Here is a 15,300-nt window from a genome sequence, read left to right as displayed (position 1 = left end):
GGCCGTGCGGGCCCCTCCTGGGCCGCGCCGGCCTAGTGTGTGGGGCCCTCGGGCCCCCACCTGGCTCGTCCTTCGGCTCCGCCAATATTCCGGGAAAATAGGACCTTCTCGCATAAATTCCGAGGATTTTCCCGAAAGTTGGATTTCGCACAAAAACGAGACACCAGAACAGTTCTGCTGAAAACAGCGTTAGTCCGCGTTAGTTGCATCCAAAATACACAAATTAGAGGCAAAACAATAGCAAAAGTGTTCGGGAAAGTAGATACGTTTTGGACGTATCAGCGACATCATTCAAGAAAATTTCGAGTGGTGGAACAAAATATAGCGACAAGGAAACATCGACTTCTAAAAAAGTGCATGGTTAAAAAGAAAACTTCGAGAGCCTATGATCAGATGCAAGCATCTGTTCATATGCTCGGGGGCTACTCTTATCATAAGTATTGTCTATACTTTTGATAAGAGGATGAGGCAAAAGAAAAAATACAGAGTTGACAAAACTAGCAAAAGTAGAGCCTACAACCAAGTGCAAACAATCGGCTATAACCTCGGGGGCTAATCCCATCGGGAGCGCTGGTCACGCACCCAATGAAATATGAGGAAGAAGAAAAAAGAGAATGACAAGACAATATAGAATTGCAGACACAGAATTTTCATCGTACATCATCGAGTTACACATAACTCGTCATGTACTCCCATCAGGAAATCGAGATATTGTCATCAGACAACTCGAAGAAATTCACAATTCTAGCAGCCGACAAAGGCACTCGACAATATATTCTCAGATCGCGTCCGCCGCGGTAAAAAATCTGAATGCCATGACTCAAAAGAGTTTACGAAGATAAGTCCCCAGGATCCGTCCTGTGTGGCGTGGTATCGCACCCAAATGCGCTCTCCCACTTTATCCTTATCAACAGATGCGAAGGAAAATTCTAGCGGACGCGTTAGGTACTCGATAAAACATAGCTGGAATTCGGTTCACGATAAGTCCTTAAGCGACGCGTGTCGAATTACACCAGTATTCCAAGGACTTGAGCTTGAAGTAGGTTTATGCGGGTTTGCCACAAGAGCAGTTAACTGGTACACGATCCGTCAGATGAACCAGCCCCATCTACCAGTATCTCTGTACAAGATAGATGTTAAGCAAAATATTCGGCTCTACGATGCATAAATATATGACACAATTCTACGATGGATATTTTACTTGATTCTACGATTCAAGTAAAATCTCGGGGGCTACTGACATAGGCATGTCGAATGGGCCTGCCGAATAAGGTACCCGAGGTTATCTAGAGGCCCACGACTCAAAGCTGTCAAGGCCCATAAGCCCAGAGAACCTCGATAAGGAATATAGAGTTATATTAGGAATGACGAATCATGTAACAATATGGGAGAGTCTCGGATGGCTCTCTCGGAGTTTGTAACTTGTACGACACGAAATCACTCGGCTCTTCCTCATATATAAAAGGGAGGCAGGGGAGAGAAAAGGATCGATTCGTTGTCAACAGAAACCACCATAGCTTTAGTCACTGGTAGAAAAATGGCCTTCCGGGAAGCCCCATTAGTCGCCAAAATATAGGAACCGCGACTAATGGGGTCTTTAGTCGCGGTTCGGGTGGCGAACCGCGACTAAAGCTGAGCCGCGCGCTCGGCGCGCCGGCCCGGTGAACGGGGAGGGGCTTTAGTCACGGTTGGCCGGGCCAACCGCGACTAAAGGTCCTCGAAGGCCTTTAGTCGCGGTTGGCCGGAGCCAACCGGGACTAAAGGCCCATCCCTATAAAAGGGCCTCGACTCACGAGCACTTAGCCATTTGGTGCCACTTCTCTTCATAAGCTTCACAAGGGGGTGTAGGTTTGCTTTTGGTTCCTCTTATGCACACAAGGTGTTTGATAAAAATGCCCCAAGAGCATGAAACAAACATGATATGAAGTGTTGGAGCCACACTTGAGCTTCCTTATTAATTTTTTCCTCCTCGATCGCGGTTAGCAACTTGAACCTTTTCATGTGTCATTGATAAAATATGCATGTGTGTAGTTCATTGTTTAATTTATATTGTTTGTAGCTAGTTAGTTTAAAAAATGCATGATGATTAATTATATATTTTATATTATAATAATGCAGATGAATCGGCAATGGATGTACGGTAACCGACTCTCCGGCGAGTTCACTACGGGTTTGAAAGATTTCCTCGTAGTGGCTAATGCGAACAAGCAGGGGGTTTTGTTATCTGTCCATGTGTTAAGCTGTAAGAATCGGAAGGGTTACTCTTCCTCAAGAGATGTTCACATGCACCTGCTCGGCACGGTTTCATGCCAAGCTATAATTGTTGGACCAAGCATGGAGAAAGAGGGGTTATAATGGAAGAAGATGAAGAAGGGGATGATTTCATCGATGAAAGCTATCTTGCTCATTTCGGTGATACTTTCATGGAGGATCTTGCAGGTGAAGGGGAAGGTGAAGGGGAAGGTGAAGAAGAGGCACGTGATGAGCCCATTGATGATCTTGGTCGGACCATTGTCGATGCACGGAGACAGCTGGAACCGAAAAGGAGAGGGAGAATTTGGATCGCATGTTAGAGGATCACGGAAAGGCGTCGTACCCGGATGCGATGATGGTCCGAAAAAGCTGGGTTGCACTACTGGATTTGTTGAAATGGAAGGCACGAGCGAGTGTAGTCGACTCGGCATTTGAAAACTTGCTCGAAAATGTTGAAGAATATGTTTCCAAAGAATAACGAGTTGCCCGCCGATACGTACGAAGCAAAGAAGGTTGTCCGCCCTCTAGGTTTAGAGGTTCGAAGATACATGCATGCATCAACGATCGCATCCTCTACCGCGGTGAATACGAGAATTTGAATGAATGCCCGGTATGCACTGCATTGCGTTATAAGATCAGAGGCGATGACCCTGGTGGCGATGTTGAGGGCCAGAAACCCAGGAAGAGGGTCCTCCGCCCTGGCGCTCGCCTGCCGCCCACGTGGACGGGCCTTTAGTCGCGGTTCGTAAGGAACCGCGACTAAAAGGGGGGCCTTTAGTCGCGCATAATTGGTCGCGGTTGCGCAACCGCGACTAATGGCAGTTGCGAACCGCGACCAATGGCCGTTTTTCTACCAGTGAGTCGAAACACCTTTGTCGGTTGAAACCTTCGAGATCTGCTTGCCCCTCTACTTCTTACGAAACCCAAGTCTACAATCTGTAGGCATTGACAAGTTAATAACTTGTCACGGGGAGTGTTAGCTCCCTTTGTAAAGATCGGTCTTTTTCTAGAAATTTTGTCGGATGAAGAGATAAATAGTGATAGTGCATGCGGTCATATTGGTCAAACACAAGCCCAAAGAAAGTATTCCCCAGATCGGCCTGACAGTTTGCCACGGCCCAGTTAGGCTGACCAAACAGTACGTTCTCAACATAGGCCGAACAGTCCAAATAAGCGAATTCCTTCTATAAATGTTCTAAGAAGACCCGCTCAACCAGGCCACTTCAAGGGGGCAAATTCATCTGGTGCGTTCGTTTCCACCATACAGTAAAATCTGATGCCCACTTTTGACTGCAACCGTCGGATGCAGCAACTTTTTTCTCACTCGCTGCTTCTCTTGATAGGTCAGTGACAGCTGGGTCCAAGAGTGTGCGGGACCAGCAACCAGACTCAGCAACACTGCTCGTTTCAAGTCGCTCAGATAGCATCGCGGTGAAAACCTAAAACGAGCCAATCCACTCCTGAGCCCCGTAATCCCCTCCACTTCCAGCCTCATTCTCTCCTCCCCGCGCCTCCTCCTCTCCTCCCCAAGCCGCCGCCGCCGTCATGCCTCACCCCCTCGCCCCTCCTCCTCCGAGACCCCGAGCCGCCGTTGCGCCTCTCTCCCTCGACCTACCGAGCACCGGAGGTGGTGGAGCAGCGAGGGGCGGCGCTGGGATGGAGGTGAGACCAGGAGCTAGAGGCGTGGCTGCAGGGAGGAGGGAAGAGGCGCCGTCCGTCACTCCGCTGCGCCGGCGAGATCAAGAAAGAGGGCGGATGGTTGCGGCGACCGGAGGCGGCGGTGGACGGGCCGACGCGGGGCGGATCCGCCGCGGCGACGACCAGAGGCGGCGGTGGCGGCGGCGACCGGAGGCGCCGGGCGCGGCCAGAGACGGGCCGGCGCTGGGCGGATCCGCGGCGGCGACAACCGGAGGCGACGAGGACCAAGATCCAGGTCGGTGCATCTTCCCCTCGCTTTTCTCTCGCCACAAAGGGCGTGCTGCAGGCGGGCGTGCAGGGCGAGCTGTGGCGCCTGAGCGACGGCGCTGGGAAGGTGGCCGGCATGATCGGGTGGCTGCCGGAGAAGGCCGTCACGTTCGTGGACAACCACGACACCGGGTCGACGCAGGGGCTGTGGCCGTTCCCGGCCGACAAGGTCATGCAGGGCTACGCCTACATCCTCACACACCCAGGGCTCCCCTGCTTCGTAAGCATCATCTCTCCCTTTACATAAGGCTCTCTCAGGTCTTCACCCAGACATTCTTGTGACGTATGTGCGTATGCAATGCAGTTCTACCACCACATGTTTTCTCATTTTTGTTTATGCAGATTTGGTTTCTTTACACCTACAAGGTGTTTGATGAAATTTCAAGGAGGCTAGGGAGGATTGATCTATGTAGGCCATGTGATTTGGTTTCTCTACGCCTGCAAGGTCTTCAAAAGTATTAGTTACAGTCAACCATGATGTGATGTGACTGCTATTGGGAATTAGTTTTGTCTATAGCAAGGATAACATAATATAAGCTTGAAGTTAGTTATGTCATACAGATGTATATTGCTTACTCCACCTCTTCTAACATGATTGATGTGTTTTTGTTGAAGGCCTTTGCGCTGCAATTGAAGCTTGAGCCATACAGTGGAGCATTTGGAATGCCTATGTGGGTTCCTTTGATTGCCACCAGCCCCTTACCGTGCTTGAAGGAGACTCTCGGAGGTGTTTCACTTCTTGCATTGTGTCAGGTATTTTTTTTTTACATTTTAGCATTGTGTTTGTTTACACCCTGCATGCCTGAATTTTTTGGTACCTATTTCAGCACGCTGGTGCATTCAACCTTGTTGCTTTCTCCTCAGCTAGATATGATATAGCTGCGCTCATCGACACTCTTTGATTTTGCACAACTTTTGATTCGATAAGCTTGCTTTTGAGTATGTTGTTCAGTTCCGGAGCTATAGGATTTCTTGAAAAAACCACTATTCAGATTATTGTGCATGTGTGATTGAGTTAATGAAAAAGGCAGCCTTGCAGTGTAGTTGACCGTTTCACTACTGAAATTAGTCTTGAACATAATGATGGAGGTCTTTGAACTGAAATTCTGTTAAGCTGTTTTCACATGTCAATGTTTTAAGATAGCTGCATAAATGTTATTGTGTGCTGGTAAATTTTCTTTAGGTGAAAATAACAGGCTAAGAAAATTCTGTTATTGAATATATTCCTAAATGCATCGTGCGCTCCTTTGCTTTATTTTCATTCTCCCATGAAGGCCTGCACAACTTGCTTATTTAACTGTTATTTTGGTGATAGAGAATGATGCCCTGCCTCTGTTACTCGAGTTTTGAGGTTTACGTTTAATCTCTTCTATAACTCTTTCCCCCTATTTCACCCTGACCGTCAGATGCGATTGTTTCTTTTTCACCTGCTGGTTGTCTAGATGGGCCAGTGACTTAATTGACTGCTGCTACTGTATTTTACAATTGAAATTCCTTTTTCTAGCTCTAATTGCCTTCTCCTGCTGGATTTAATGTGTTACATGTCTTAGTTCTTGATGTATATGTATGGTTTCTTGCCTGGCCTCAGAAGATCCACTTACAAGGTGGTTTCCTACTTTTTATTCAAATCACACTGTTGTTGATTTTCTTGACATATCTTATTATTCTTGCCTTCCATAAGTGCATCCATCGTGTTAAATTTAAGATATTCCTTTCTTCTCCACTTTCATGTTAGTTACTTCTTTTTACACAATATCTATGCCAGTTTGACTTATGAATAATCACATCAGTTCTTTGGATCTGGTGGACTTGAATAATTAGCTCTCACCTTTAGATTGAGAATATCCAGTATAGAGGATTAGTTTCATGGTTCCAAAATCTAAGATTGACGGATCTGCTCTTAATATTAATGCTTAGATGCACCAGTGAATTCAGTTTCTTTCCGTGCTCTTAATATTCAGGTGTTTAGCTATGAAAGATGATGATTCTGGAGCTATTTCCTTTCTACACTTCTTGTCTTGTTTACTTGGAGCTGTTTTACCGTGTTTTGGATCTATTTCTGATGCCTACCTCGCGTTGTGTTTATGTTTGACTTTACCCACCCTTATTATTTGTCGTGCCTACTCTAGAGCCCGTTGCAGCACCAAATCTCTTTTGTGGAAAAGGTGCAGAAGTGATACTGATTTTGCCTTTCTACTATAACGTTTTACATGTTTCTGGTTATATCATTTCGGCAACACTGATAGGATTGTCACGTAAATACTTCCAGGTTTAGTACGTAGAGGCTGAACATGTACTAAATATGCTTTTAGCACTAAGCTGTTGTTGATTGTCACCTTACTCAGTTTTCTAGAAATTGCCTGCAGGAAGGAACAATATGTGATGCTGATCTTGTGATTAGTGTTGCTGGTGATGTCATACTTGCATGGGCTAACCATTTGTTCGATAACTTGATTCCCATTGTAAGGTGTTAAGTCGGATCGTATTTGTTCTTATGAGGTCAGTTTTTTGGATAACTGACAGTAATCCTCTATCAGCTTACCATGAATCATCCTCTGTTTGTGAAAAAGTTGGTTTCCAGTGCATGTATTATGTATATACTTGTATGGCTAAGATTCTGTTTGTACTGGAAATATTGCAGGGTGTGGTGCGGTTTTCAGAGTTCCAATCCTGAGGATTTCGTACCAGTAATATTGCAGTGTGGTCCAGAGCAAAGGTTGAATGGAGTGCTGAGGACTTTTGGAGGGTGGCCAGTAGGATGAGTTGGATCTGTTCTTCGTAGCAAAGGTGATGCCGTTGCAGATAGGTACCTGAAGTAAGCACTTCTACATTTGGTCATTTATTTTTCTGTATATCTGATTTCTCTTGTTGGTTGTAGTGATGTCAAAGCAAGTATGAAGTTGTACATGTAGTTGTCTGCTTCCAAACTGTACCTAGCAAGTTATGTATAGTTCCTTATTCCCTGTATGCTTCTAAAAACGAAATAAAAAATAGCATTACTGTCTAGCAAAAATTATTTGCTGCATATATGATGATTTTGAAGTGCTGACAGTGTATTTGAGGTGCCACTTTCTCTCAATTAGATTTAGCGTTAAAACAATAAAACTCCACCTTCATATATGAAGCTTTTTCCTGTCTGCATCGTAAAGAACCTAATTTTACATGGTATTAACAATGTATTTGGCTCATATGCGCAAAGTACAGACATAGATTAAGTTCATGTAACTGTTATTACATTTGATATTAAATAATAATAATTAGTATGTTACATATACATTTAAAGTACTAGCATTCAGAGTCAGAGTTAATGTATAATATGAGCCTGAATTTGATATGCTCATCCTTCCCAATCTAGGTAAGCCATTATCTTTTGTCAGCTGAAACTTTGATATCCTTTTTGCAGGCGAAGCATGCAATAGCTCGTTTATCCCTGTTTACCTTGGCACCGAATTGATGGACCTCTATATACGCATGGAAATAAATAAGTGTGTATTCTACGGCTAATATTTGTGTTGTATGCATATCAAATTGGCCTGGGATGGAAATGCGAGGTGAATGATTTTTGTTCTTTTTGCTAAGCGTTTTAGGTTGATCATTCTGATTATCATTAGCTAGTCATTTACTCATTTATGCTTAAAACTGCTTTGTTGTGGAACTGTAGTACTTTACCTAAGTGGTAAACCATGGAGTGCTATTTTTACAATTATAGTTTACAATGTGTAACCTGACCGGGTGCCTATGTACGAAGTTGTATGATTAAATTTTCCTCTTGCAGGTTGAACTCTCTCATTATCTACCACGCCTTTCTAAACTTGTTTTGCTGCTAGCTTGAGGTAAATCTTCTCCCGCTTCTGTTGTATATGCCTTTTTATTCAAACTATTTGTTACTCCGCGGGGTTCTGATTCGTGTGTAACAATTGCTTCAATCTCGGTGAAGATTATTTTGTGTTGTAGATTGGTTTTATTATGCTTAGCTGCAGGTGAGTGGTGAATTCAGTTTTCTGTAAATAGCTTTTAGCAATCTGACATGGCTTTGAAGTTTATGGTAAACAAACAACATTCATGGAAACCTGATGATATGAGCACACATATTTCTATGACAACTAATCGATACAGTATAGCAGAGTAGTCTATTGAAAAAAAGGGTGCAGGCATAAGAAGAATTTTGTCTAACGTGTCTCTTTTTGCTAGCCAATATTGCTTTTTCTGGAATTTAGTCTTTATCGTTATAATGTATAATATGAGCCTGAATATTCTCTAATATGAGTGTGTCCTCTGTGTTGCTAATATGAGATTGTCCTCTATTGCACAGAGTATAACAGTGGATAATCACCATTAGCACAATGGGACAAGAACTCATGATGAAGCCGACATAATTCGGTAGGATAATCACCATTTGAAAAAAAGGGTGCAGGCATAAGAAGAATCAGATTAGCAACAATACATTAGTTAGGCCATTTGCAGCATGTTATACTCTGTGCAGTTCTTCTATGTGCAGATTACTGCCTCATATTGCTTCAAACTTCTGCATGGGTACCTAGATGTTTATTTCCTTTGCTCCAACTGGATTTTATCATATTAAAGTACTACATAATTCGCTGCAGGGTTTTGTTGACGGAGCTCACTGAAAATATTTGTTCTCACCTGCAGCAATGCCTATCAGATATTTTTCAAAAGAAAAAGCACTTGCCTTTCAGTTAAACTAGGAATCATTTAATAATTGGAGGCTTTTATCTACATATGTCGACGTAAGGGGTTAGAAGAAGCAGGTAATGGATTTTACTGTGTATTATGATGCCCCCTCTATTTAGTGGTAGATATAATGTACTTAAACAGAGTGAAGTGTGTAATGTTTCTTTCCATGTCCGGTTTTTGCTTTAGGATGTTTAATGCACATGGGGCTCAGCCACTTATTGCATGTAGTACTTTGCCAGGGAAAGGATAGTGTGACAGTTAGTATTGCTTTCTAGCTATTGTATTGGTATCTTTCTTTTTAAATTTCAGAGTGACAACCATTGTTTTATTTATGGCCATAAATAAATTATTTGATTAGTAATAGCTGTTGTGCAGCATTTTTGCGTGGTTATGTCTGTAATGCACTAATGTTTTTTTTGTTTGGTTGTCTTGATTTATCCGGATTGGGGATTTCGAGCAATTAGGACATCTTGGACACTGAATGACTTTATATCGTGTTCATCTCCTGTCACCATCCTTTCTTGCTTGATGTTCCATTTTGAGTGCATGCCATATGTCCGATAAAATGCCTGGGAGAAGCACCACTAGCATGGTTCCTAATGCATGAGTGTCCAAGACTATGTTCCTAACTTTGGCTCTTTGTCAGCTTCACATATCGGCTTTACAATCAGGCTATTAACTGCTTACTTCTCTTCGGTGTCTAAACTTCTACTAAACAGCAATGATAATTGAGTAGCAAACTAAATGAAAGTCTTCAGTATGCTCGAGACAACACCAAATTGCCAATATATTATTTCCAGATTTTTATTAATTCTTGCCGATTTTGTTGGGCTAGCTGTTCAATATGGCTGTATTATAATATTTCAGAGACTTTCATTGAGCTCCTCAAATCACTAGCTGATGAGGAAAGCAGGGGTACATGGATGCTAGGATGGAGGTAACAGAGAATTGTTCTCAGTTTTGGAAGGTAGTCTCAGATCTGCATCTGATTATCCCAATTGCTTTAACCCATCTCTCATGTTATTTTTGTGGATTTTAATATACTCAGGTGTCATTTTAATTTTATCATATAGTTGAGTATCTCCTTTCTCTTCCCTTCAACAATGCAGCGCCAGAGTCTGAGCTTGTAACCGGAATACTATTATTAGTTCGTAGGCATGGACAGTTTCAGCCTTTTAAGTCTATACCTGAACCTGTAACTATTGAAAGTATGTTTTTTGGGTTATCTACGAAGTATACCTTTAGCCGAAGGGTTACAACATGAATGCTCATGCTGGCAGAATCACTATTGCAGGTGTAGAGGCGAGAAGCAGAGGCCACCCAGAGCGCTGCCATGGCGCCTGCTATCTTGTTTCTAGAGAATGAGATGGCCATCAGTTCGATAGACTAGAATCACAAAACATGGCATGCTGAACTAAGTGTCTCAGGCAGTACATGTAGAGCAGGTAACACCCAAAGATACACAAACATTGCCGATTTGCCTTTTTTGTGTCGTGACTGAAATCTTGGCATCAATTTGAATAAAAGTCCTCTCGCAGAGAATAGATTGGCACGGAATAATCTGTTACCTTCTCAGATCTTCTCTTCTTTTTTATTTTGCTGGAACTCGATATTGACTTTTTTGTTCTTTATACCGTCACATTGTTCCCGCAGTTTCAGTTTTGTGTGTTCCCAATGTTCCAGAAGGCAACACATTTATTTTGGATAGTAGTGGAATGGTCCAAATGGAGATCATCAAGTGACTTGGAAGTACTCAGCCTGAAAATATGACAGGTAACACTTTATATTCCCAATTTCTCCATAAGAATCTGTTCGTTGTGGGGAATTGCAGCGTACATCATACTTTGTTGGATTCTTTTTATATATAAAAATAGGATGGCACATTACCTTATATCAGCCATCTGCGTTAGGTATAACCATCAATTTGAATTATGGAAGTCCCTGTTTAGTCTGTCCATTTTTACACAAAGGATGGATTTTGCTGCAATATGAATAGGCTATATATTGACGAATTGCCTATCCTAGGATCACTTATGAGATATTCATGTATTTATGAAGAGATAAAGTTTGTGTTTTCGCACCTATTTTTCTAGAAAACAATTATTTTAATATACTTTAGTGGTGGAAGCATCATTTTTCCTTGCTGGACATTATATTGCTTGTAAGTTACAGATAATTTTCTGCTCTTGAGAAATTTTATGATGTCGGCACCTGCTGAGTGCCTTCTTCTGCTGGCAGGGATGTGCCCTCTTCTCCATATCTGCATGATGGCTCAAAGCACGCCACCATGACCAGATTGTTTCTCCACAACAGCAAGCTAGACATATAATGCTTTAGCCCCGTTGTCTCTGGTTTTAATTTTCTTGGTATGGTTGGCTCTGGTTTTAAGCTCTCCAAAGGTATGGTCTTCTTTTGTTATATAGTAGTATTGTTGTTTGCATCTTTAGTCTTTCATTGTCTTAGCTAGGCCTATGTTACTGATTAAATAAAACCTAGGTGCTGGTCTTTGGACCATTTATAGTGGTGAGGTGCACTTATTGTACTTACTATTCAAATGCTTATGAATTGTGATTTCTTGTTTTTTGGTTGCATTTTCCTTACTGGTTGCCCTTTAGCGCAGACAGTTTTCTAGATCGTGCCCTTTGTTTCGCTGCTTGAGATGATCCCTTTCAGTCTATCCTATTTTAATTAAGAAGCTCAATAAAACTAGGACCTTCGAAATTTCAATAGTCAGTTGAGGCATTATAGTCTAGGTTTATATAGTTTGTAATTTTCTGCTATACTGAATTCATAAGTATGCAGATTCAGTGGCTGACCTACTAGCTACTAGCAGAATTTTTGGCATGTGCAGAGTTGTTCCAATAACATGCTAGCTAGGTTTGCATGAACTAACTTCCATGTTCTTATATTGATATGTTGGGATAGTACCTTGATGATATTATGATTTTATGTATTTAAGGTGTCCAATTCCAAAGCATTCACTTAATTTAGCCTATTTAAAGAGGCCTGGAGCTTGCTTGCTTTTGGTATCTCCAGTTCACATCTACAATGGAGTAGCTGAGAAAGTTGCATACATTTTTTATTTCCCCTGAGATCATGCCTTGCAATTACTGGATTAAGATAATGATCGATGACTATTTATATAGTCATTATCCCATCACTTAACATCTCATCTAAAAAATTTGTCACTTAACATCGAAAGGTTGATTTTCCTCTTTGGCAGTTCAATGGTCTTATCTAAGCTCCTTAACAGGGATAAGTTATTTCTAACTTCATATTTCTATTTCCTTTTTCGTGCCAAGTCATATCAATTATGGCATCTTTGTTGAACTCTGAATTTGGAGCAAGCTGACACTATTGTGGATATATACTATGCAAACACATAGGTACTGTATGAGGTTCCGTTATACTGACTGATGTTCCATCTGCTTTCAGTTTCATGAGATGATGCGCAATGAAAAAAAACTTTTGCAGTATCTGCAGCACTTAGAATCATGCTATTATGGCGCTTCACCTCCGCTTCCCTCTATATGTTTGTATCCATTTTTGCGAGCATGACCGCTTACTCTGATTTACGAATGGGCATGGATGCATGGGAAGCTGCTTTCAGTCAGTAGAAAACTTGTGTTACTCAAGGATGGGGATAGAATTGAAGTGATGTTTTCTTCACATATTACACGAGATAATTTACAAGTTGACTACTACCTCCTGAGTTTGTACATAATGAGAGTGTGTGGTATTAACTTGTGATGTAAGTATGAGTTTTGATGCAATAAATTCAAGTTTGGATCAAATACTTGCATCTCCTGAGTTTGTACAATGCTATTATACCTTCTGTAATATACCTTCGCTAAATTGATGTAGAATGTAATACAAATTCCACCACTTAGGTACTATAATATACTTGTGGTTCTTACAATAGTCTCTCGCTACTGCCTTAGTGCCGGGGCGCAACGGGTCATCTAATCAAGTTTCTTTTGTTGCGAATGACACTACTGTATTTGGGGCACCAAGCATGTTAAGCCCAAATTGGTCATGTGACCGATCAATGAAGTAATGTTAGTTGTAAGACTGAATCGCTGTGCGTTGGTTCCCTATCACCCATGTTATGTAATATAGTGGTAGAAACTACTCCTATATGCCTATGTAGAGATCCATGCTATCGCGCTTGAGTTATGTACAATGTATCAGCTCCGTGAGATTATTCTATTCTATTTTGTTTTTTCAGCTACGTGTATGCTTCATATCGATTTCATAATGGCTGATTGTGTTTGCCAAGGTTAATAATCGTGGAGCTGTATTGTATATGCCAATACATGATTTTAATAACTTACTTTCACCAGCAAAGATAAATAGTATTATAATGTAGTATTACACATGGTTTCAATATTGTGTCACTTTCGCGTGTGCGCCGGGGCGCACCGGGTCATCTAGTAATCTAACTGCACTAGGTCTGGTTTGAGGTTATGGCATCTCTAACGGGGGCGACACATATCGGACATCTAAAAGTGGTCGTGGGCGTCCGTTTCCGTCGCCCCGCGGACATATATTGACCGCGCATCCATTTGCGTCTGGATGTGCTCCCATCGGGGTGACCTATTTTTTGATTTGCAACATATTTAAAAAGCATAATCTACTACATATAAACTATACAAAGTGGTTGTAAAAACCTAGACTACTTGCTGCCCGACGGCCCGGCGCCGTCGTTGCATCTCTCCTTCGTCTGTCGTGCGGCCGCTAGGGCTCGGTGCACCGCCGCGTCCTCTAGCAGGCACATCCGCATCTTCTCGTTCGCAGCGTCCTCGACCTTCGTGAGTGTCTTGAAGGAATCGACCAACACCCTCTGCTCCGCCGGCTTCTCCTCCGGGGTAGGCGCATCAGGGTCATCAGAAGACCATGAGATGTCGGAGTCGTTGTCCTCAGCGGCTGCGGCGGTCGCCACCCTGCGGCGTTCCATCTCGGCGTCGAACACCGCGTGGGCCACCCGCTCCTCCTCTGCTTCCTTCTCCGCGTCAGCCAGGAACTTGGCGTCCCTGATCGAGTCGAGGAGCTCGAGGCCGGGAAAGGTGGAGTCGGAGGTGGAGGTGGAGGCGCGGCAGCCTGACCGCGCCGGCACTACTCATGGTGGTAAAGGTGGAGGTTGAGCGGCAGTGGTGCTACGGTAGAGGTTGTGCGGCGGCTAGGGTTTAGTGTGGGAGGAGATAAGATGCGCGCGCCCCTGTTTATATAGACCGGAGGCAGGCGACGCCCGCAGCACGCGTGGCGTCGCCATTACTTCGTGCGCAGAGGTAGGCGACGGCCACGCTCCACGCGAGGCATGGCTATTAGGGCATCTCCAACACCGCGACTCAAACATCCACTGAGCGACCGTTTGCGTCCGCCGGGCCGAAAAATGCGTCGGGTCCCTGCTCCGGCGGGGCGACGCAAAGTGACCGGGCCGTTCGCGGTGATGCAAAGGCCCAAATATGCGCCCTGGATGCGTCTCTACGGACGAAGTGTCCGCTCGCGTCTGGCGGATGTTTCTTCGGGCCCGCATGGCAGCGACCCTGCGTCGATGCATTTTCTCAGGCGCACCAGCGACTGGCGCCGCTGCATCGCTTCGGCAGTCTATGAACATACGGAACCAACACTACTGGCTTTCCTCATTTTTCAATGTTTTAATTTGTGTGAACCATGGTTCAAACTATGTATTAGTTTTTGTAAACCATATTCAAATTATGTGTTAGTTTGTGTAAAACCATGTTTCAATATGTAATGTTTGGAACTATCTTTTAAATGGAGAAGAGAAAAAAAAATAAGTAGAAAAAAATACGTGTCGCCCTGCTGGAGCATCTCCACGCGACACGACACGATGCACACGCGTGATGTGCTCGTGTTAAGTTTATTGAGCCTCGAGCCTACATTTTCCTTCTTTTAGCAATTCAGTAAAACAAATAGAATCTTAGAAGGACGCGTTGCATTTAGTCAGTTTCGGTCGTTCCCGGACCGTGGGCTATTTGTAAATGGCTAGAACCGTGCGACGTGGGCGCACCTTGTCTAGGTTTCCTGAGCCAATATAATATCTTGCCCGGCTACCATAGAAACACATCTGATATACGAGTTAGGGTTTTGCCACCTCTCTCTGCTTGTGCCGCCATCGTAGCTTAATCAATCTCGCCCGTCGGCGTGCACCAGCGAACGGGAGAGCAGGTCTCCGGAGCCGCTCACCTTTGCGATCATGTACGGGAAAGGACAAATTAGGTTTCTAGGAAGCGCTCTACGCGACTGCTCAATCTCTTCATCATGGGTCGTCTTTCGTTCAATTCTGGCAGTGCTGCCTACCATCATCTTAGACGTCGTCTACTTCGAAGATCGATAATGACAACGAGTGTTACACCTCCACCAAAT

At 43.5% G+C, this 15,300-nt stretch overlaps 1 long non-coding RNA gene across 13 annotated transcripts; it reads left to right on the top strand.

The window, feature by feature from the left end:
• Positions 1-4,270: 4,270 nt before the first annotated feature.
• LOC124692636 lies at positions 4,271-12,707 on the top strand. Of its 13 annotated transcripts, XR_006999607.1 has the most exons (13): positions 4,272-4,438; positions 4,561-4,971; positions 6,585-6,717; positions 6,860-7,033; positions 7,622-7,769; positions 7,994-8,051; positions 8,531-8,987; positions 9,781-9,880; positions 10,023-10,121; positions 10,208-10,358; positions 10,567-10,686; positions 11,152-11,312; positions 12,349-12,707. It is a non-coding gene; the product is annotated as an uncharacterized LOC124692636 (long non-coding RNA). The 13 variants fall into 13 exon arrangements; XR_006999608.1 differs by lacking the exon at positions 10,023-10,121 and having other exon boundaries at positions 4,271-4,438; positions 4,561-4,663; positions 4,834-4,971; positions 8,531-9,880; XR_006999609.1 differs by lacking the exon at positions 10,023-10,121 and having other exon boundaries at positions 4,271-4,438; positions 4,561-4,673; positions 4,834-4,971; positions 8,531-9,880.
• The last annotated feature ends 2,593 nt before the right edge of the window (positions 12,708-15,300 follow it).

Source organism: Lolium rigidum, chromosome 2 (genome assembly GCF_022539505.1).
Source record: "Lolium rigidum isolate FL_2022 chromosome 2, APGP_CSIRO_Lrig_0.1, whole genome shotgun sequence".
NCBI lineage: Eukaryota > Viridiplantae > Streptophyta > Magnoliopsida > Poales > Poaceae > Lolium > Lolium rigidum.
Note: the sequence above shows the minus strand (reverse complement) of the source record. Positions and strands in the feature narration are given on the sequence as shown.